The sequence below is a fragment of the Plutella xylostella genome, chromosome 26 (genome assembly GCF_932276165.1).
Source record: "Plutella xylostella chromosome 26, ilPluXylo3.1, whole genome shotgun sequence".
Classification (NCBI taxonomy): domain Eukaryota; kingdom Metazoa; phylum Arthropoda; class Insecta; order Lepidoptera; family Plutellidae; genus Plutella; species Plutella xylostella.
In genome coordinates, this window is record NC_064006.1 from 5,924,640 (window position 1) to 5,949,478 (window position 24,839).

At 36.3% G+C, this 24,839-nt stretch overlaps 1 protein-coding gene across 1 annotated transcript in view; it reads right to left on the bottom strand.

Annotated features, from left to right (window-relative positions):
• Positions 1-24,839, bottom strand: part of LOC105398545 (5-hydroxytryptamine receptor 1) — a 132,185-nt gene that overhangs the window by 39,391 nt on the left and 67,955 nt on the right. Inside the window, exon 2 of the mRNA XM_011570665.3 lies at positions 15,121-15,154. The gene's annotated coding sequence lies outside the window, so the exon portion shown is untranslated. The remainder of the gene's footprint in view (positions 1-15,120; positions 15,155-24,839) is intronic.

A 24,839-nucleotide genomic window follows, 5' to 3' on the forward strand; every position in this document is an offset into this window, starting at 1 on the left:
TCGTAGAATCCACCCTTAAAGTTTGTCTAAACAACTGGTAGCAGAGTTAGGATTTTTCGAGAACCAGCGAGTAAACGTGAATTTGTATGGCGTGAGAGAGTCGCCACGATGTATGTTGTATGAAAATTATACATCATGTCCGGCATATCCTGGACAGTGCCTCACCACTATATCCAATAACTAATTCTAAGAAGACAATAATAATTATTATTGAGGAAACTGCATGGACTCATTGACACCAGACCAGAAGTACTGAGTTACCGCGTGATACCATCACAAGATCCAGTAAATAATAGTTGTCAGCTTGTTATGATCGACATGTTCATTGTACATTGTATACCTACAGTACATAATATACCTACTGAACCTTTGGACAAGGCACAAGGTTGCGAGTGTAATTTAAATGACAATCGTTGTTTTAATTCGTACGCAGAAGGAAGAAGCTAAGATTTATTATCGCTTTACATGACATAACTAAGTTGTTGTCATTTGTTTGTTTAAAGGTACAGTCAGCGAACCAGCGCTAACATTTTCATGCGACGACTCATAGGTGAAAGATACCTACATACAAACAAATTCCATTGATTAGGTTTTTTTTTGTTACTTTAAAACCCATCAGAAACGATAAAAAAAAACATACAGACGAATTGAGCACCTCCTTTTTTCGAAGTCGGTTAAAAATTGCGCTTGGGTGCTATTGTTCATTTTTCTTAATTTATAAGTACCTAGTTTATTTCTGTTTTACTATTTTGGTGACCAATAAAGACACATTATATATTTTTTCTATTTTCATTTTCATTAATTATATTCTAAGGTCGTCGTCCGTCCAGTATCTTACTATTCCTATGCTACGCTACGTCTAATCGTGATCTCCACTCGAGAAATCCATTCCATGAAGGTGCAATTCGCGCTTTTCACACCAAATTCTAACACAAGTTAATACAAAAAATCTCTTCAACATAAAACTTCCCAGAACCAATTTCATTGACCAATCTATCTTAATCAGCGTAGTTGTACGCTCAGTGTTACTCAGCTCATTTGTTTGTGTAGACAGACGGATATTTATGTGCTACACTTCATTATAGACATTTTCCGTCAAGCTACTGTTTTTCACGACTATCAGTCTTATGTTAACATGCAGAATGATTGAAATTCAACGTTACTATAGTTTCTATTTAACTTTGACCGAGGGACAGGAGGTCACTTTAGCTTACTCAAAACGAAGTTTCAAACCCTACTGGGGGGAAAATTCTCGTTCGTATGTCCGTCGTATTTAGATACGGCGCTTTTAGTGATAAGACCGCCTTTTGTACCCTAATTAAGTTACATTTTGTTAATTTTATTATTCTGTTTTGGTGTACAAATAAAGTGTATTCTATCTATCTATCTATACGATGGACATACAAACGAGAATTTTCACGCAATGGCACCGCAATGGGCTCCCTCTATCTCGTTGTATTAAGCTGCGCTAACCCTAACTGTATATCATTCTAACGGGTACACTACAGAATTTCGAATTACTTTTTTACGAATATGAAAATAACGATTTTCATAATTACGAATTTCATAGTTCCGAATAATTCACAATCCCGAATTTTAAGTTTTCGAATAGCGAAAATCACGAATAGTATAATAAACGAAATTTCAAACCACAGATTAATTAAAATGACGAAAGTCAATTTTCCGAATATTATAATTTCAATGTTTCAAAAGTACGATCATTTATTATATCGAATTGTTAAAATTACGAATTCCGAATTTTTAATATTCCGAAAATACAAATTCCCGAATGTTTTTAGTGAACAAGAAATAGTCATATATTAGGAATAGTACGAGTATGTTTATTAACAGCATAATCCGTATACAAACAATATTTTTTAAGCTGTATTATATGAAACGCTCCGCTCCGCTTCGCTGCGCTCCGCTTTGTTTTTCGATATCTATGTGCACCTAACACGCTCCTCCTCGCTTTGCTCGTCGTCGCACCTATCTTTAGGTTTGGGTCCTAAGCTTTTTAAGGTTAACCACCGTAAAAATCCGAGCAATTGTATTGCTTTGTTCTGGAAATTATCTTAATTTAAATTAATAATGTAATAAAAATAGAGTAAGAACTGATATTAATTGGTTAAATTAATAAATAATGTATTTTTAGTTATAGAAATGTAATCAATTTAGTAAAGTTAATAATTAATAATGCATCATAATAAATTTAAGATAATTGATAAAATTTTGATATAGAATGTTAAATTGTGAAATGTAAAACTATATAAAGTTAATACTTAAGTCACTTTAGTTTGGAAATAAATGGCATATTTTATGACGATTTTTTGTCAAAATCACGAATTATCATATTTTCGATCGGGATTTTAATTTTTCGTGATTTTAATAAATCGGTATTTTATTTTTCGTATATTAAAGTATTCGTATTTTTTAACGTTCGTATATTTAACAATCGTAATAACAATATTCGTGATTATAATATTCGAAATTATAATTATCGTAATTTTTATAATTCGATATTTTTAAAAATCGGTATTGCAATATTTCGTAAATTACATATTCGGTGTTATCAAATTCGGAAAAAAGTTTTTCGGAATATTTGGGTGTTCCCCATTCTAACGCGTACCGATTGCATGATAGCTATCGTTCGTACGTTTTTATGCAAGGTAGAGTAACCCTACACAGACTGGGACATTAATAATAATGTTTTTTACTGTTCGTTGAAGTCGAGATGAGATGCGGTTATGACAGATGACGGCTTAACTTTAATCAGTTGGCATTATTTTGACGCAATTATTTAAATTAGCTTTTTATGCTCTATCATTACGCATTCATCTAAATATTTAGCAGTCGATATTTGATTAGAAACGGGGTGGAATTTAATCAGTGAACTTTGCGAAGGCATGTCATTGACCCCGACATACCTACTGGGCTATTTTTGTTATGGGATGAACTGTTATATATAGTGATAAAATTTGCGGCTTGGAACGAGGTACCTACCTACCTACCTACCATTTTGCTTTAGATATACCTATCAGTATTTTATTGTTTTCATGCGATTTTGGTCTCAATATGAAAATAGTTGAATATGTTCGGTACAATGACCTCCTTCGGGAATATCACTTATAAAATTTCACTCTGTATACTTGTATAGTCAATACCTAAGCAAATATTCGATTTTAAATTACGTAAGTACAAGTTAATTAGATTATTAGCAAACTATTTAATTAAATTAGGAATTTGATCCTAATCAGCATAAATTTGAATAAACTACTATTGGTAGGTACACATTTTAATATGCATTGATGTTAAATCAATATTTACTCAAATCCGGCAGTACTTAATAAAATATTCATGATAATTACTTAATTTTACACAAATTAAGTAAGTATTACATTTTCCAATTTGTATTTTTATGAAATCATATGGGCTAATGTTTATTTAATTTTGGACAAATGACAATAATACACTCACGGGGAATGAAAAGGTTCCACCGAGAAAAGCACCAAATTACTCCTAAACTGAAAAGGCTAGTTTAATGACGCCTTCTGGAACATTGAAGTAAATTTAACAGAAAATCCATTCAGATATTTCCAACTAAAAACGGTAATATTATGTTCAAATTTGAAATTAAATGTTTAAAAAAATTGCGGTCGTTTGTTGTCGGCATTTTGTGAGTGGAACTTTTTCATTGCCCGTAAGTGTAATATTATGAGGACAACTCACACGCGGCCATCCGACCCCAAACTAGATATGGGTATCGGCCAGCTCGGAAATGCAGCGATCATTAGTTCAATAATTAACAGTAGGATCTACGGGAAAACCAGTTGTTCAGGGTGAAGATGGCTATTACTGGCATGAAGATAAATAGCACTTCATCATCGCAGGCACTCTTCCAGAGCACGGGTTATTTTTAGCAGCCAGCGAGGTTACCACAACATGTTTTGGTAAAAATAACAAAGCTTAGGTTCACCGCACCAGCCATTGTTAGAGAAAATAATATATTATTTTACGTTTTTGAAAAATGAATAAGAGCTTTCCACGAGTGACAACTTTACTGCTGGTATTTTGTTGATTTTATTTACCACCTATACATTTCAATTGTAATATACAGTGCCCCAAAATTGATAATGCGCATAGAAATCTTTGACAGATCGGTTGTTTTCGATTATGTGACACATGATATTGACTCCTATTTCTTTCGAGCAAGGTGCAAAATGCAAGTATTTTTTTAAGGCTCTTACGATTTAATGATTCGGGTGTGAAGTTCTGCATGTGCATTATTAATTTTGGACAAGTGTACATACGTGACACACTTGCATTATTCTATGGGTCGATGAGCTCATAAATAGAACAGAAAGTCAGAGAGGTTGAAACAAAAATTATAACCACATTTCAAGAGTAACATAACGTGATAGATGATAACACTTTGATTTGATTACATCTAACTTATACAGGGTGTTGCAAAAAGGGTATACTAAGCCGAAACCAGCATGTGCAGCATGTTATATCTAAGCCCGAATCTGAAATCAGAATTTCAAAATTCGCGAAAAAAAAATCATTCTCCATAATAAAAAGTCATGTAACCAAGTTTCTATGGAAAATGAGTATTTTTTTTCACGCATCTGATCTTCTGATTTCAGTTTCGGGCTTAGATATAACATGCTGCACATGCTGGTTTCGGCTTAGTATACCCTTTTTGCAACATCCTGTATAAGTTATAAGTTAAACTTCCAAGAAAGAAGAAAGAAAATGAACAATCTAAAAAAGAAAAATAACATTCCGAGTGAATAATCATAACCAATGAAAATATTTTCTTAAAGCAATTTCTAGCAGGCACGTCGACGAAATAAACCTTCTCTATAACGTGGTATTAGGGTCTCCAGGGGAACCAATAAGTTTTATATATCGAAATCGCATTGAATCGGTATTGGGGCCTTGTGGGACTGTGGGTATATCGGCTCAGATTTCTACACTCGTAGCATGAGATAAGTAACTAACGCTGAGTTGCAGAAAGGAACTTTAAGCTAATGATGACCTTAAATGTATATACCTGCCTTGCTTTGACAGTATATGGACAGAAAGAGACAGATATAGATTTAATGCCGACATTAGCTTAAAGTGCCTTTCTGCAACTCAGCGTAAATATTGCAAGAAAATGTGGTCATTGAAGCATCCGTTTTGGATTTAGTAAAATATGAAATCAACCAGCCTTTCCGTGAGGTTAGCTTTTACTGTTAGAACTTCGGTACACTAACCTATCCGATATTCAATACTCTAAAAGTATAAGAATAACTTTTGAACGGATTAGCTGATTTTGAAAAAAACTTGTGCGAGGTACAACACTCTACAATAATAATAGTAATAGGATATGTTTCACCGAACAGTCCTTGAAATTTGGAGATTTTCCAAATCATGCTAGTTTTAGATATACTTACATACTACACACTTGACATTATAACAAAACTCTAAGTTATACATTTATTTATTTATTTATTAGCACAACAGAAAAATCTTAGATATATTTAAAATTTTGACACGAAACCTAAAAGGTTTATTTGTGTCAGTCTGGCGTTTTTGGCGTCACATGATTTTGAGTAAAAAAAAACTTTAAAACTATAACTGCCTCGACGGGGAATGTCCTGGTAAAGTAATAATAATTTCGCCACCCGTTCAAAACACAGTAGCGAAACAATATAGAACCTCTTCTATTAATGTGTGCATGTCAATGGTTCATTAAATTAAAGGCTTTTCCTTGTAAGTTATTGAAAGTTTCACGAACGACTGATGAAAACTTTTAATAACTCTTCAAAATACTTTTATGGCCAAAGTTATAAAAGCCTAACTCAACTTAGCTTTTATAACGATAAGGACTTTTGCGAATAATATATTATATAGATGTTCCCGCGCGCTTCGCTTCGCCTTAAAAAGTTTTTCCCGTGGGAATTCCGGGATAAAAAGTAGCCTATGTTCTTTTCCAGAGTCTAGACCGTATGTATACCAAATTTCATTCAAATCCGTTCAGTAGTTTTGGCGTGAAAGAGTAACAGACAGACAGACAGACACAGTTACTTTCACATTTATAATATTAGTATTAGTATGGATTAAGTTATGTTTTGAAAATATTCATATTACACACCTGTTTAGCTGATAACAATGATTCAGTGAAATTGTGTATGAAGATTCCCTACGATTTATATGTACCTCATTTATAACATATGCTGAAGAATTAATTATTAAGACATAAGATAAACGGTGACAGTTACAACACCATGATACGAGTAATCATATCATTTAGTTTACGTTGATGGTTTCTTTACTCACGGGTGTAATATCACTTAAACATAAACACAAGCCATCCACTGCATTTCCTCCACCAAGTTTTACCAAGGTTAGAGGATTCTTGCCGTAATCTCCACGCTTGGTAGGCGGGTCAGACATATCACACAAGACCAAATATCTTCAAACAAATATCTGCTTTAGCCAGGAATCAAACCCAGGACGCTCTGTCCACAAGCCAGTCACTAGCCACTGCGCCTACGAGTGTCAAACCCCACCTCAAGTTACAAGCTCACTTAGCCGCCGTCTCGTTAGCATGTCAATTGGAGTAGCGGCTCGAGCCGTGTAAGGCGATGCAGTAACACAGTTAGCTCGGGTTCCGTCGTCGTGAATGACAGGCAGACTTGGAGATGCACGTGACGGTGGCGGCATTAATGGAAAGTGTGTGATGAAGGCTGAATGGTGTAGTGGTTAGTGACCCTGACTGCTATGCCAAAGGTCCCGGGTTCGATTCCCGGCTGGGCCAGATATTTGTTTAAAGACAGATATGTAACTATTTGTCTTGGGTGTTGATAATGTAAATTATAATATGTATATAACTATTGTATTTGAGATGTTGTCCATAATATCATATTACAATTTCTGGTGTCATGTACTCAAGTAATACCTGTAATTATTAATATAATTACTCTAGCTATGAAAGGACATATGACGAGTAGGTATCAACTGTATCATAAAAATTCATAGGTGTGGATGGATCCATGTGTTTTACAATTTCACGGTAAAACGGCTTCACTATTTTTTATGACATTAGTAAGCTGACACCATGGATTATCACAAAGGCTGAATTTTTATCCCGGTATCCCCACAAAAAACCTTTTAAGGCGAAGTGAATCTCCCTAGAAAATCTAGTACAAAAATAATATTGCCGCATTGCACATTTTCATGTAAGTCTCTCAATAGTTTCAGGTGGCTCTAAAGTAGGTACTCACTGAAGTTTATTCAAGTTGGCACCGAGATAAGAACCCTAAGGAAACGAGTTTAAATCGAATTTGTTCTGAGCCGGTGAGTCAGGAATAGAAGATTATTACACATCACTGCATTGTAATGCAGACGAATTAGCACAGTGAAATAAGGAGAAGTTACATTCAAAATATAAAATATCCTACCAATATTCTACATACAGTATACATGCGAAAGTATGTATGTATGTATTATTCTTTGAATTTTGAGACACCAAACTTTCAAAACGCGATATCTCGAAACTACGTTTTTCTAGATATGACGGTTCGGATTGTCATGTGCGATATGTATGTTAATTCCTCACGTCAAAACGGCTGAGCTGATTTTAATGAAATATGGTATGAAGTTAGCTACCACTCTCGATTAACACATAGGTAACTTTTTATGGCAGAGTTCCCACGGGAGAACTTTTTAAGGCGAAGCGAAGCTCGCTAGTAATTTATATAAATGCTTCGTCGTGGTCTATGTGATGTTCATCATAGATTAATAATCACGTTGTAATCGTGCACTGCTGGACATAGCCCTCTCCCAAGGAGCGCCACAACATTCTGTCCTCAGCCTTCCTCAACCAGCCACCTATCCAAGATCATCGGTCCTCGTCGTCCAGCGGACTGGGTGGCATCCCACGCTACGTTTGTTAGCAAATGTCCAGCTCGATAAAATAGTGTATAAGTACCCCTAGGTTATACTAACTGTTTCACAAAGTTACCAATGCATTCCAACTTGCAACCAATCAAATCACGGAAATTTCAACTTCCGACATAGCAGAGAGGTTTTGTTTACGCCGAGCCTTTTGTATAAAACATCGAGGGAATTCTGCAGACAAAGCTTTATCCACTTCCCCATATTTTTTTCTGAACGACTGCAATATTCGAATTGCACCGACTTGGTTGTATGCATGGCGTGACGCGGCTGATCGAAACTGTCGTTATCCCATTTCCGAAGTCTACTAAAAGTCATATAGAGCCCAATTTCCTGGTGAAATTGTAATGTAATGCGAGCGGGAACATGTTATGTTTGAAATTAAGCTTTATGTGGGTCATGTTTCGAAAAGAAAGAGTTTATATTTCGAAAATATAAGCAAGAACTACTGGAAATTCATTAAAGTAATTGTGCTCCCATAAATATAAAGCGACGTGACTGACCAAAAAATTCCATGAAAAGAAAAAAAAAGCGATAGAATGGGAGGTTTTCAACCATAGACAACGTCCATAGACAAAACCCGACAATAGATGGCGCTAGTAAATCTTCATACTGAACAGGACTGCATATTTTTTTATAGCCGGCATGGATTCGAGTCCTTTCAGCCAATACAAAAATCCATGTTTATTCCACAGAATAATACTATGATTAAATAGTTTGCCTACAGGTTGCCTATTAGGCAAATATTGCCAAATACAAATGATTTCGTAGCATAACTGGTATTTGTTGAGAACGTGCAAACTAATAATAATAAATTGCTGTTATATGTAGTTATACATAATATTAAGTGTGAACTAGTTGAGATCATCTGCATCCTCTGTCCATGTCCGAGGCGCGACCGCCGTGTGTAAGTATCATAATTATTCTGAGGCACGTTGGAAGTAATGATTTCTCCATGGTAGAGCAGACATTAGTAGGTGGGTACTTAGTTTTCTCTACCCACACCACAAAACTAAAGTTTTCCGACTCTCTGAATAGCATCTGAATAGCATTTATAGTAGATATGTCGTCGTGTTGTATTGTAGCTTACTGTAGAGAAAGGGGGGTGCACAAAATTCCACAAAACGAAACAAGACGGGCAAAATGGATGGAAGCATTAAAAGAATTAAAGCCTGGATTAAACATAAAAAAGCATTCAAGAATATGCCCCGGCCACTTCAAACCATCAGACTACCTCTTAGGTAATACTACTTACTTATTCTTGCTCATTCAGTAGGTAGGTAATTAAAACAAACTTTTTAATAATAGGTAAAGTAAATCGTAATGGCAAGCAAGGGTCCTGGGGGAGTGCAAAGGTCGGTCGGGTATAGAAGTCACAAAACTCCAAAAGAATAGCCAGAGTCGTCGAAATTATCACAAAACACAGCACCGGAGACATTCGCGTAGCTACAAGAGAAACCGAATGACATAACATTTGTTTTGTAGTAGGTCTGTGACATTTGTCATCTCCGTTTCCTCAGAAGAATGTAGCTCACTACTAAAAACGACAGGCCGAATGCCATCTATTGGTCGATTTTGGAACTACTGGAAAATCTCCCATTACCACTTTATTTAAAGTTTTTGGCCTTTACTTATAAGTACTGAAAATATGTGGTACGAAACAGTATTGAGAAGTTCCAATAAGTTTGATAAACAATTTTATTAATTGCATAGTAACATGCTTATAAATATAAAAATGTTTTAACCGTTTTCAGATTAGCACACACAAAACTCATTTAGTTTTATCAGACCTGACATTTCGGTACAGAGTTTATCAGAAAACAAATTAAATGTCAATGAATTTGAGTCGGGTCGAAATGTGCCAGTGTGGTGAACAACCTTATATTGTGGCAATTATTATTAGTTGCCAGGTAATGACTCTTTACTTAACTAATGACCTTGTTGATAATCATTAGGGTGCCCTTACACGACCGAAAATTGGCAACCGATTTTTTTGTATACGGAAAATAGAACGTACTGCTTGCAATATAGTGCACACTTTGTAGAAAATTCGTAAGAAATAGTATGTAAATCAGAAAAAAGCGAAATCGACCCCATTATCTGTCCTGGAAAAAACGGTCGTGCGGGAGCATCCTTAGCTCCAATTTCTCCATAGTCGGTTAGATCGTAACCAGGGAAAGGTTGATCAATTATACGTCATCTCCATATTAAATTCTTGACAGATGTGTCAAAAGTCAAGCAATAATCCCTGGTTATGCTCTAACCCACTATGGAGAAATTTGCACCAGTCGAATACTGTTCCGTTGTTAAAGTGCTACCCAAGAAGCAGTTAAAAATATATGTAAACACATTTCTTAAGCTTCATAGTCTTCATACGAACTATAGAATATGTCATTCTGTGTATGTAGGTAGGTACCTATAATACAGAATGACTGTAGTTATGAATTCAAAGTGCGATCCGCAGTAAATTTCATTTTTAGGTCCAGTATAAAATCTCTCCGTAATAGCAAAAGGACTGGGAGTCCACTCTGGCATACAAAAAACAGAGTAACGGAGCGTTGCTGCTAACCACGACTCAATCTCGTTGCATTAAACATACCATTAGTACCATACGTAGTGGTTAGTGGCCCTGACTGCTATGCCGAAGTTCGATTCCCGGCTGGGGCAGATTTGTGTAAAGACAGATATTTGTATAGATATATCAGCTGTCCTATACCGATAACACAGGCTCTGCCTAGCTTGGGATCGGATGGCCGTGTGTGAGATGTTCCCACATATTATTAATATTATTATTATTTGCATGGCAGTTCTCGTTCGTTTTTTGTGAAGCTGGAGTAGACCCGCCTGGACGGTGATGCCACAGAAACGTGCCGCGTGGTCGGAGTGTCCCGGCCATGGATATTGGATTCTTTTCATTTGGCCTCAGCGGTTTAAGACTATCGTATTTATACAGGCGTATAACCTCGTACGTACCTATAGAATAGCAATGAAAAAGTTCCACTGACAAAATGTCTAGGTACTTACACCAAAATTAATGACCCCAATGTTTTAATACATCAACTTTAAATTTTGAGCAAAATATTTACGTTATTAAGTACTTGAAAATATTTATTAGGTACATAAAAGTTTCAATTCGTTCAGTTTTTTTGCGAATAAAAGTGCAATAGTAAGGGATTCGCTCTGTTCCTACCCCTGCAGCGAATGGACGCAGCCTCATACATTTATGAAAGTCACGGATACGAATCGGAAAACATTAAGTCCGCGTCCATGGACCGATATCGTAAAGGCAGAGGACCGATATGGCGATATTGATGTATTTTACGCCGTAAAAAGACACGGGCTTTTTCGATGATCCATATCGTTTCGGAATGGATGTGGACTGACCATTTATTATGAGGTCCCACTTTATTTCGCCCTGATCGAATTTCTGACGACCCAGTGTTTTTTCGGCGACTTTTTTGTGGTAATTTGATAAATTACTACGATTTTTTGTGGTATTACATGACTTGTTACGCTGCAGAAGCGTAATTATAGATGCTGAAATGCGTATATATGTATTTGTCGCAGGCATCTGGTTTAATCTCCTTTTTGATTGAACCACTAGCCCGTTCATTGGATGGCGCTACTCAATTGTATGACTAGGCCGATCGTTGATTGTACAAGCGTCACAAAACGTCGAACTAGTTAGCTGACTTAAAATCTGTCAGGTGGCGAATAAAACAAATATGGCGTCTAACAGCTAACAGCTGACACAAAAAGCACCTATATTGTTAGTTCTTTGCAAATAAATTTTTAAAGCTTTAAAGTGCATTATTTGTGTTAAAATAGTGTGACAACATGGATTTACCTATTATTACGCCGCGGGCGGATAGTTTCAAAGAAAAAATTGTGGCGGAACCGGAAAATTATAAACAACAATATAGAAGGTACGTTCATTGTTATTGTTTAGTAATTTTTTGAGATAAGAGCTTTGTAACATAGTCTTTTTGTTGACTCTTGTCTTGTCATGATCACCCTAACCAGACTTTACAAAGTTGTTATACTATATCCCATTCAACGACTTCGCTGAATGACGTTCAGTCAAGACGTCGAACGACTTGACGAGTTGTCCTTTAGTCATACAACTGAATAGCGCCATCCAATGTACGGGCTAGTGGTTCTATCAAAAAGAAGATTAAACCTGATGCCTGCGACATATAATATATTAATCCGAATGAATTGGGCTCAGGGATCGTAGAACAAAAGTTGATCAGAATGACCGCTTTAGGAATACTGCTATTGCAACAGCCTGTAGACATGTTTGTGATTTTGTCCAGTGAATTTTATTTTCTTCCTAGAGTGTTCAAATGTGTTTTTGCGGAAGTTTCCTAGCAATTTCTAGACCCAGCTACTGGTAAACTTTTTACGTGTTTCAGCAAAGTGTTGGCGTAAAAAACAGCACTGTTAAAACTTGCCTGAAAAGTACACCAGTTGGGATACAGTGGTCGTGAAAATACAAGTAAAAAATATAGTGCATTTTCTTTATAAAAATATACGGGTGAATATAATTTTCAATAGGTTGATATACTTTATCGATTCATCATTTTCAGGACTTCATACATGGATCAGAAAATAACAGTTTCAACACGCGTAATCGAAATGACAATAACAAATTATATTATAAATAAAATATTAGAAGGTTTATGCTCTATTCTTCAATTATCAAAGTTTCGCAACCAAGATAATGTGATTGTGATGTGATTTCCCGGTATTTGTATGATTTCCAATATTGCCTACCAAATAACTTTAAAATAGACTTTGGGTCCTCACTCGAAAAACAGCAACCTCTTCTGTAACTTCACATCGGTTCTATCTGACCAGGGCATCCGACCGATATATTATGAAAAATTCACCGGTTCGCCCGCACATGGGCCGGAGGGACGGCGATCCAGCAACCTGACCGGCGCTCCAGTATTCAACCGCAGAATACACAAGCAGATGTTCGTATTGTATATTCTGTTATGCTTGCTTTGCTGTATCTGTATCAAAGAATTATGGGTATGCTTTTGGATGAAGAAATATAAATAATGTATTTGTGAATAGGTTTTACATAGTTTAACGCTATTTTCTGTCCTAATTGGACTTACAAATTATGTGTATGTACAATTGTTTACTGTACACGGGTATACGCTATGGTATTCACTAAAATTTATGACACAGTTATATATCAATAATTTGTACTTAATGAGGTCTAAATAGTATGCATTGTTACGCTATTATTATTTAGTTTATTTAATACATAGGTATTATTTAGTTTTACATTATTGGCGCGTGTCAAAAGCGCACATTAATACAGTAATGAAAAAAAAACACTTTTTTATTTTTTTTTATTTATCATAATTATATTATCTTAGTTTTCTAATACATTTTACTAGCATATTCATACTATTAACCACTAAGATTTTTAGGATAGTATTTTTTTTTTAATAAATGATTATCACTCCACAGACTTTATGTCCGTGCCTTTTGAAGAGTGGTAATTTTTATGAGATAGTTTTTAATTCTTTTATGTACTTTAGGTTAGTATTAATGCTACACAGTTGTCATCAATTAAGAAAAAATACACAGAGAGGTTAATGCGTTATAGGTACTAGTATTACTACTAGTATAGGTACAAACGTAATAAGAATACTTTTAGGTATATGGCTTTTGGTAAATACTCGTAGATAATGTCCTCCTAGCCGAATTTCGACTACGGCGGCCAATCTCAGTTGAGATCAGCCATCTACGCAGGAGTAGATTATAGTGCCCAAGTGTGTGCGCAGTACACAGGAGCACTCTCTGTTCCATCACTTTCATAGCCCAATGGGACGGATCGACCGACACGACTGGAGAGAGTTAGGCGCAGGACCGACTGCTTTACATGCCCATCCGACAGCATGGATCGTTTTCACTGTTTCGGACAACAGGTGATCAGCCTTCTATGTCCTAACCAAACTTAGAACCACAATAATTTAGAAACACAAATTGATGGTCCCACCCGGGAATCGAACCCGGGACCTCTGGGTCATGAAGCGAAGCTTCTACCACTAGACCACAGAGGCACTCGTAGATACATAAGTAAGTATTACAATTTTATTTATTCTAGTTTTAATCTTATTTTTTTTTTACTAAACTTATGTAGGTATAATATTATAGTAGGCATATGAATACGGGAAAGACACCGCCGCTAAGCATGCATGTCCTCAATGAAGTATCATTTTAGTTTAGTTTTATAGTTCATAGGCGTGATCTTGTTTATCAACTTGATTGGCAATTTATTTATCAGTCGGGGCACAATGTACTCAGCGGTCCACTCGCCGTACGTATTTTTTGCGCTTTACTTACAAAATCTAGACACCAACTTGTACCCATTTTTAAAAAAACACACGCACTCACGCCTTGTACTTATGTACTCCCTTGCGGGGTAGGCAGAGGTGCATTGCTGCACCCACTTTTCGCCAGAGTGTTATGTTAGTCCCAATGTAATAGGGGGCGGGCCTATTGCCATTTTACGGGCACATCCAAGACCCGAGAACAAATATCTGTGTTTAAACAAATATCTGCCCCAGCCGGGAATCGAACCCGGGACCATCGGCTCAGTAGTCAGGGTCACTAACAACTACGCCATTCGGTCGTCTTTGATTTAAAAGTAAGTAGTGATAATATTCTGATGTACTTCAATATTGCGGACGGCGTGGCGTCATGAAGCTATCTGTTTCTGTTTAGGATGTGGTATAGGAGTAATTTGGTGCTATTATCACTGGAGTTTTTGACTGCTCCCGAGTGTACAATAATACTTATAGCTATAAAAGTATAGAAAATATAATTATTTGGAGTGTACAGTTACATTTTATATTTCCTTGTGACATCTTCGAGTTACAAAGTTGTGACGAAAGGAAATGGGAATCGTTAAACTCGTCCAAAAGAAACTTTAGAATCCGCAAAAGTAATTAGAGAGAGGGAATTCAATATTTTCAACACAAAAAGTTCATCTCGGTAAGGAAAAAAATGGGAACAAATAAGAAAGAGATCCACAGAAAACCGATTCAATTGAAAATTTGCGTTTCACTTTTATTAAAATGCCTACCGATGAAATGGGGTATTGAAATATCTGGCTTCAGTTAATGAAAAAGATTAAATAGATTTTGTACTCACCAACTTGAACTAATTAGCTTTTTGTATTCGGAACCTGAAACAGAAAAATGTTTTATTATGATTGATGGAAATAAATCAATGTTCTCAAACGACACGCTAAGAATAAGGTTAAGAATTTTTAGTTTTTTAGAATATTAATTAGTTAACAATATTAGAAAAGGTTAACTGGTAGAGAATGCTGCTAGCATTAATTTCACCATTGAATCAATTTACTTTGTGCAGTAAATCATTTAATAATAATAATAATAGCAATATTAGGATGTATAATTGTTATGTGTACCTACTAAAGGTATATAGAACCTTAACAAGAGCATTGTATATTTATAGCGGGTTAGGCCTAGTTGGATTCTCTTATTGTTTCAGAACTAAGAAGAAAGTAACCCTTTGAATGATCAGAAACCGACATGAAATATTAAATTGTTACATAACTAAGTTAAAAATGCTTTGCAATTTAACCGGTTTCCTGAGACGGTTTCACAGCTGAGAGCATCATCTGCATCAAGTTAAGCACAACTTAAGTTTAATTGGCTTTATTGACATTGACCATTGGCCTAAGTTCATGATTAGGTAGATTATACACTCACGGGCAATGAAAAGGTTCCACTGACAAAAACACCAAATTACTCCTAAACGGAAAATTCTGCAACATTGAAGTACATTTAACAGAGTAACTGGATTTTACCGACTAAAAATAATAATATTTTGTACATATTTATAATTAAATATTTGAAAAAATTTGAGTCGTTTGGTGTCGGTATTTTGTGAGTGGAACTTTTTCATTGCCCGTGAGTGTATATCATGTAACGCTAAACATGTCAATATATCAATACTTACTAAGTATCAAGGTCTATAAACTTAGGCTACCTACATTTTATGCAAGTCATATTGTCATTAACACAAACAGTTTTCAACACAATGGCGCTGCGTATTTCCCGAAACTGTTTTAAACCAGTATTTACGTCAGAAGCAGCCGTGATCGCGATGATTATCCAAAATTATCCATACTGCGTTATGTACTGTGTTATGTATAACACTTAATACATACGTGATGAAAGAAAACTGAATGTGTGCTTAGTAGTTGGCAAGCAGAGTGTTTTTGTTTCTATGTATTGTATGAGTATGTATGAGACGTCACTCGTTCTATTTATTATTATGTATGAGAGATGTGTGACGTATGAACTTATTATAGGAACACACATACACACAGATGTGTGACGTATGTATGTATGTATTTATTACACGTATATAATAGGAATGGATAGTGCAGCGTAAACGTCACCTCGTCATGATTCTCTCCTCCTGTTGAGACGGTAGTCTCTTAAGAATTACTTTATACTATAGTTAATAACCGATATGCACCTTATTCACTTGTACTTACTTATGTCTGTGTATACAATAAAGTGTATAAATAAATACGACCTCTCCACGCCCATCTAAGCAGAATCCATTGTATTCGCTAACAAAAAAACACAATGAGTAGGTATTCCTGAAGAGCCTCTACATAGTCATGCATAAAATATAAACATCCAATTAAATTTACATAAGCTACTGCTTATATCTGCCTCCGAAATAATGCTATCGTATTTATGTTTACGGGTCAAGAAGCAGCAAACAGAATTATCTTCACACTAATTGCTGAAATAATACCTGAAAAGCAAAAACAGAGGACAGCAAAAATATGAGGGTCTGAAATTTGAACGCAATCTTTTATCTCGTTTTAATACCTGAATAATTCTGTAGCGGGACAGAGATAGCATCAGTCTTTGTACCGCTGACACTTGCAAAGTCTGCCCCGAGGCATCCTCTAAGGGTTACGATTACGACAGATTTTGTACGGATAATGCTTATTTAATGTGAATTTTACCTGGAAATTTTCTTTTTTGTCTGTTCGTATTTTGTTTCCACTCGTAAATCACGTGTTGGGATTTTTCCGGCTTCAGGACCGAGATGAAAGGGAATGTAAGCCGACCCATACGTCAAAACCCAATGAGAAATGTTATGAAGTTTAAATGGTTTTGTATGAAAATCTATCCGATTCTTCATACATATAGTCACCATCCGTTTTGGAATTACTTAGATACCTACTTCTTAACCAGCCGGTGACATACCCAAGAGTTTTCAGTCAGTCTGCCTTAAGAATTTTATTATGGTGTCAACGAATGTTTAATTTTTATGCAATTATTTATAACAATGTAGATAAACAGCAGCCAGACACAATTTGCAAACGCAAGTATACTAGGTATCACAGGAATATTTGCCATGGGCGGGATTCGAACCCGCGGCCCCAAAATCTGGAAGCAAGTTCACTGTATGTGCTACACAGATGTCGCCTACATCAACACATCAAAATGTGACTGAATTATGTGACTATGAATAGGGACATACCTATATTCATAATACATTAACACATCAAACTCACATCACTATTCATAGTCATTACCTCACAGAATTCAGTCACAGATCACCGCACTAATCCGACGTCGTCGCAATTAAGGCAGTTACCCACTGTGCTATTTGATCGACAATCTACTGCATCAATTGACAGCAATGAACAGATTGAGTAAATGCAAGTTGTTAGAATGTACCACCTACTCTTACGGTGAAGGAAAACATCGTGAGAATTTTTGTTACTACAAAATGTTTTACAAATGACGTTGTGATATACGAATTTTGACTTTTTGACTGACACAAAACGGTCGAAATTCGTGTGTTTCAAAGTCATTTGTAAACCGTGCGTTTTATAGTAATTTGTATTGTAAACCTCCACTAAAATTAAAATTCATAGACCGTCTATGAATTTAGGGGTAAGTGCATTGTACACACTCAAATTCGGTCTACATTGACTCAACTATTACGTCGCGTTTGGCGGCCATTTTAAATAAACGGCGGGAATTAGGAGAGCATGCTTACAAAATGGCGGGCGTTGTTAGCCGAGCTTGCGCTTCCGGTGCGCGCTAGTTGGCAGAGCGTACATCCGGTAACCTGTTGCTGATGGGAATACCCGTGGAAATTGTTTTAAGCCGTGTCTAAATTTGCATACGACTATTTATAATATGTTTTTTTTACGTTAACATTAACGGATGTGGTGAAGGTACAGTATTTATCGAATCAGTCAATTTTTTTAGAATTGTAGAAAATGATATATGTAAAGTTGTAAACTACATATAAGTTAAATAACATTAATATAATACCTATTTCAATGAGTATGAATTAAACGAATAAAAAACATTTTGATTAGCTAATTGCCCAATAAAGTCCCGATTTAAGTATACAAGTAAAAGTAATAGCCACTAATTCTATATAATATCGCAAATTACTTACAGGTAATGAAATTAATCAGTGTTGAAACATTTAATTGGCTGCTCTAATGACATCAAATGAAACGTTCTAACATAAGATCGTAAATTTGTCGAGCATTTCAGTTTAACAGTCTTCGTTAATGTTCCCAAAATTTAATTAAACAACAAAATATAGCAATATGACGCGAATAAATAGATACATGAATTAATTTATAAATTAAATAATAACTAAGAAGCGTTTATTTTGACAAGCCGATATCAATAGGGTGGCGGTGTTTAAATTAAAACGAATTAACAATTCTATGAAAACTGAATTGAATTAATTTAAGTACGTAATTATAGCAGAGGTACCGTAGCGATCTTCTCACTCGAGATGCCGTGGGTTCAAATCCTGGCATGACCGTAGGTAGGTACTAATGATTTATTTAAAAATAAGGAATATGACTAATATGAGACCTTTTACGAATTTATTGAAAAAACATAGGTACACATAAGGGCTGATTTTTCAATAGTGAGATAAAAGTTATCTCTGAGGAATAATTCTGATGCTGTCGCGACTGAATGTTTGTATTAGACAGTGACAGCTACAATTTTATTCCTCAGATAGCACTTATCTGACTATTGAAAAATCAGCCCTAAGCAATATAGGCATTTTTAACCGACTTCAAAAAGGGAGGAGGTTCTCAACTTTTTTTTTGTTTAGATGCTGTACCGTGTTTGTTAACCGCAAAAGAATTTCAAATTAATTCCAGCCTTTCATACTTAGCCGACTTTGGTCGATGGAATCCCTTTGTATTTTTATCTTAACAAGCTTTGTACGAAAACGTGGGGTCGCTAGATCTCAATTAAAAGGAGAAACAGCCTCCGATAACATTATGAGTGAGATATTACCGCGGGCGAGTTTTTCTCAAAGCCACAGCCTAACAAATGGACAACATTTCATTTTCTTTACCCTATATTTTTATTAGTTATTCGGAAAGTTTATAGAAAATTAGTGGACCCGTATTTTTTTATTTTGTATATACATAAATTTTTGCATGTTATTTTTAACTTTAAAGTTAATTATTTTAAAACCGGAAGTAACGTCACATATTAGGCTCAATTTTTATTTTTGTCTATTGCCTGAGTCTCGAAAAAAAACATAAATGACACTGACAAGTGACATTTAAACTTTGTTTACATGCCAACCAACAAATGGGTCATTTTCAAATGACCTTGATATTTCTGATGATGGAAAGTAGGTACTTATCATGTAAAAAAATAAGCAGAAGCATTTTTTCAGCTGTGTAGGCGGTTGCATGCTCTGGGACATATTATATAGAGGTCATCTCTTAATAATAAATAAAAAAAATAGTCAGAAAGTGTCAGAACAGAATTAATGAAAATGACCCAAATAAACAACAACGTCACGATAAAACGTCAACGTCAATCAAAAATGAAAGTGACAGTTACTTTGTTTTTAAATCTATAGGCTTTGATCATCAAAATGCATCGCACCTGATGCATGACGTCATCAGCACTTATTTACTATTTTATGATTTTCTCGAAAATGATACATCTAAAAAATACAAAAACATTTTTTTTGTGGCCTTTAGAGCTAAATCTCGAAATGGTTTTCGATTTATAGCAGCTTTAGTTTTTTGAAATGTTGTCCATTGTCTTGTACCCGTATCACGAAAATTCGAGCTAACGAATAGAATCGAATGCGAGTGCGACTATTGTCAACTTGACAGCACTTTCGAACACTTTTTACCTTTCGAATGAGTTTCGAAAAGAATGACCACAGAATACATAATATTATTCTGACAATGACCTATGGAATGATAGCTGTCAAATTTTCGCAAATCTATACACCGCCATTTTGTTGTTGACAGGTTGACAGCACTTTCGAATAGACTATCGAATAGAATGTGCTGCGTTTTTTCCGGATCGCTCTACAGTTGTGTAAACGGAAAGAATACGGAGAAAATTAGAGCAAAGTATGAACCAACAATACTGAAATGCTGTGTTCTTGTATAGATGTATAGATACTTTCATACATAATTATAAGGTTTATTTGATCTTCGGAGGTTTGATCTCTGTTAATTCTTTAAACCGTATTATTATGATTTAATTTTTGAGGTACCTAGGTTAATAAAAAATATAATAAATAAACACTCACACCTTGTACTAATGTACTCCCTTGCAGGGTAGGCAGAGGTGCATTGCTGCACCCACTTTTCGCCAGTGTTATGTTAGTCCCAATGTAATAGGGGGCGGGCCTATTGCCATTTTACGGGAACATCCAAGACCCGAGAACAAATATCTGTGTTTAAACAAATATCTGCCCCAGCCGGGAATTGAACTCGGGACCTTCGGCTCAGTAGTCAGGGTCACTATGCCATTCGGTCGTCTGAGGTACCTATTATTTATAATTAAACTGTTTGAAACAGCATCCTGAAAACAACCCTACTTTTTCCAAAGGCAACCATGCAGTGTCAACGAACCTCACATAGTCACACAATTTATACACACTTTGTGCTTAATGTTACCTACTTACCGCTAAAAGCACATTAATAATTTATACGCATTTTTAAACCCACAACATGACTCGACAAGCATGTTATGCTCCCGGGGCTGTGGGGTTACTTCAGTTTGACAAAGAAACGTACATAAAAGCGAATCGAAGAACGAACTCTGTCTTAAACTATTTGAATACTGGAGTCGCTGCCTAATGTAACGACATTAAGTTGTGATTAACGCAGTCTTTGAAAATACGTTTTAAGGGTTCTTACCTCTAAGGTAAAAACCTTAAACCCCCGTTCGGCAACCCACTGATCGGCTGTCGGGAGGGGTTATACGAATCACTTTATCGTCCATCAGACTGTCTATCTTTAAAGATCCTTTTCCGTAAGGTGGAGTGACCCCTCTACACGGCGGCGCTAGTCCATTAGACGCCGTGTTATTACGGACGACACTCGATGGTGATCGATGGCGGTGACGCTGCGGAACTGGGGGGTTACTCTACAGGGTGTTGCAAAAAGGGTATACTACCCCGAATCCTACATGTGCAGCATGGTATATCTAAGCCCGAAACTGAACTCCATAGAAACTTTGTTGGTCACGTGACTTTTTTAGTATGGATAATGTTTTTCGCGAATTTTGAAATTCTGATTTCAGTTTCGGGCTTAGATATAACATGCTGCACGTGTTAGTTTCGGCTTAGTATTCCCTTTTTGCAACAATCTGTATACTGACGAAAAACTAACGAACGAGAGGTGTCGTGCAATCGGTTTAATACAACGAGATAGAGTCGTGGCTCGCTCAGCAGCGCTCAGAAACTTAGTTTTTCTTCATATAGAGTGACCCCCTGTTTCTGTACCGTCACGGACTCCGGAATAGGTGCATTTTGTTGCTTAGCTGTGGTATGTAGTTGTTTCTGCGGAACAGCTAGGTAAAAACATCGTAAGATCTTCTTGAATATCAATAGGACATAGGCCCAGTTGGTCACTTGGGTAAATCTGCGTGATAAGTGTACGATTAATTGTTAGAATCACCGAATACCTATGGCGGAAAATATTTAAGCATCGAACTGTTTATAAAGTTAGTAAAAATCTCTTGTGTCCCTCTTTTATAACCTTTAGAAAATCTTCCCTAAATAATCGAAACCTGGCTATGTGGCACGGGACGCTAATAAGACGTGACAAAAGTTCTCCGTCGCCATCGCTCTTGAGGCTACGCGAAGTGAGTGAGCGCGATGCAAAACTTATGTCACGTCTTAAATGCGCCCCGTACTAGCCCTTCTGTAGATACTAAAACGTTAGATGTATGTAACCCAAGATACGTATAGGAACTAACAGGGTATCAAACTCATGAAAAGACGAAGTCTGCCTAACTCCGAGACATTCTAAGAAACCCTACTGAATGAGGAATTCAAAAGCTATTTTGAAACCATCAGGTTAGTGAAAGAGCTTTCGCAACGATGAAACCGACTTTATGTTACATAGGTATATAATAGTGGTATAGGTATATACCTAAAGCAGTACAAAAGGAGGGGTCATTCAGAATATTTGGGCTATAAGAATACAGAATAATGTTCGAAAGGGCCTTTCACCTCTTCAGTGAAAAACATTCTGAAAAAGAAGATCCAAAAATAAACTTCCGTTTGTGTAACTTTTGGCGTCTTTTAAACCTTTATATTTGAATAAACTATGCTCCTTTACAAAGAATAATAAACCTACCAGTGATTATTTTAAAATTAATTTTAATGTACGACTAAGATACCAATGTCAGGCCCCGCGGTACGGGTCTGTTATCGACGTCGATAAATTTATTGTTTAATAGCGTTCTACTAATCACAGAGCTGTATGGTGAATCGCTTTATAGCTAGAAAACAGTTAGCTTAAAATAATATTAAATATATATTATAAATATCTAAGCAAGTTAAATAAACTGTCCCAAAAAAAAAACACGCACTCAGGCCTTGTACTAATGTACTCCCTTGCGGGGTAGGCAGAGGTGCATTGCTGCACCCACTTTTCGCCAGAGTGTTATGTTAGTCCCAATGTAATAGGGGCGGGCCTATTGCCATTTTACGGGCACATCCAAGACCCGAGAACAAATATCTGTGTTTAAACAAATATCTGCCCCAGCCGGGAATCGAACCCGGGACCATCGGCTCAGTAGTCAGGGTCACTAACCACTACGCCATTCGGTCGTCACGTATAAAAATAACGTTGCACAGACAGACGCATCTTATAACCACCCTCTTTAGCGATGAGGATGTCAACTCGGCACTCGGCTCACTGTGGTGAAAGATTATTTTCACATTTGAACGCGCGTCAGATGAACTCTGACGAACGTCATTCTAGGTCGCCGGTCAAAGGGGTCTGCCTTTTTTACAATTTTCAGTTCCGTTCAAACACAGATATTATATCACTAGATTCCCCAAGTGTACGTACTACGCGTGTCAAAAGGTTGATCGTATGATCAACTTTTGGTTCATATTTATAATGTATTTTTTCTTACTTGTCATAGATTTTGAGCAATCTTGGAGTGTCTTTTTATTTGAATTAATTTAATAACTAAGGGTGCGTTGCACCATTTAACTTTAACTATTACAAACGTCACATCGTCTGTCAAAGCATCGGTTAAGCGAAAAATTGGTTGCACCATTCAACTATGGTTAAAATGACGTCATAACTTTAACGATAACCATAACCACCCAATGTTGGCCGGTTACTGCTTTTGTTAAAGTCAGGTAGCTGTCATTGCTGTCAAACGCATTGTATAACCTCAAAGTAACAGTATTACGTACAAATATCAATATTAAATAATTCTTATCATGTCGCTTCTACGTGAAATAGAGCTTGAAACAAGTTCCTCAGAAATTGAGATTGAGGTGGAGTAAGTACGGAACTTACGAAATATTAAGAGAAAGGTGTACTTTCAGAGAACTGATAGATTCGCAAATTGGGATGAGAACTCGTTCTTGAATAGGTTCCAGGTCTCAAAAATGTGGCTCGTGTGTTGGCTTTAAAACTAGAACCTTTCTTACTGCCTCCAACGACGAAGTAAGTACCTATTATTATGATTAGCACCTATTATTATGTTGTAGGTGTAATGATCATCTTCACCACCAAATAAGCGTCCATTTCTAGCCATGGGCTGTCCCAAGGAGCGAAACAACACTGTGCCCTCGGCCTTCCTTATCCAGCCACTACCAGCTACCGGCCGGCTGCCGGTCCAGCGCAGCAATGTAATATCAAAGTAACCTACGTAACTCTTTAATTGAATAACCTTGTTTTCAGAAATTTTGCAATCACTCAAATACAGCAATTTATCAATGAAAATAAGGACAGAACTAAGAAGAGTGCAGCCCATTATAGTGGCTACGCCATAGCTGCATAATACATATATTATGTAACAAAATGAGAGATCCTGTACCACCAGCTAGGTTTTTTTTTATGATGATTCATCATCTGATGAAGAGGAACCTGTCTATGCAGTTAACAGGAATGTTAATAAAAATAAAATATTTCAATAGATTACATCGATAGTTTTAATTTTGTTTAATTTCAACTTCATCATCATCATCATCATCAGCCAATAATCATCCACTGCTGGACATAGGCCTCTCCCAAGGAGCAACACAACACTCGGTCCTCGGCCTTCCTCATCCAACCACTACCCGCCACCCGCCTAAGGTCATCAGTCCAGCGGGCAGGAGGGCGTCCCACGCTGCGTTTACCTGCTCGTTTCAACTTGTTAAGAATTAATTAATAATAAACCTGAGTCTACTTTGTCGCGGGTTTTATTGATGATAATCTTTTCGTCAATATTTGGAGGAATAACAGACTTAGGTCCTATGACATGTTGACTTTGAGTGCTTTGACAGAGAATGACGGCTACAAAGTACTCTGTGACGGCTTCAGTCTGACA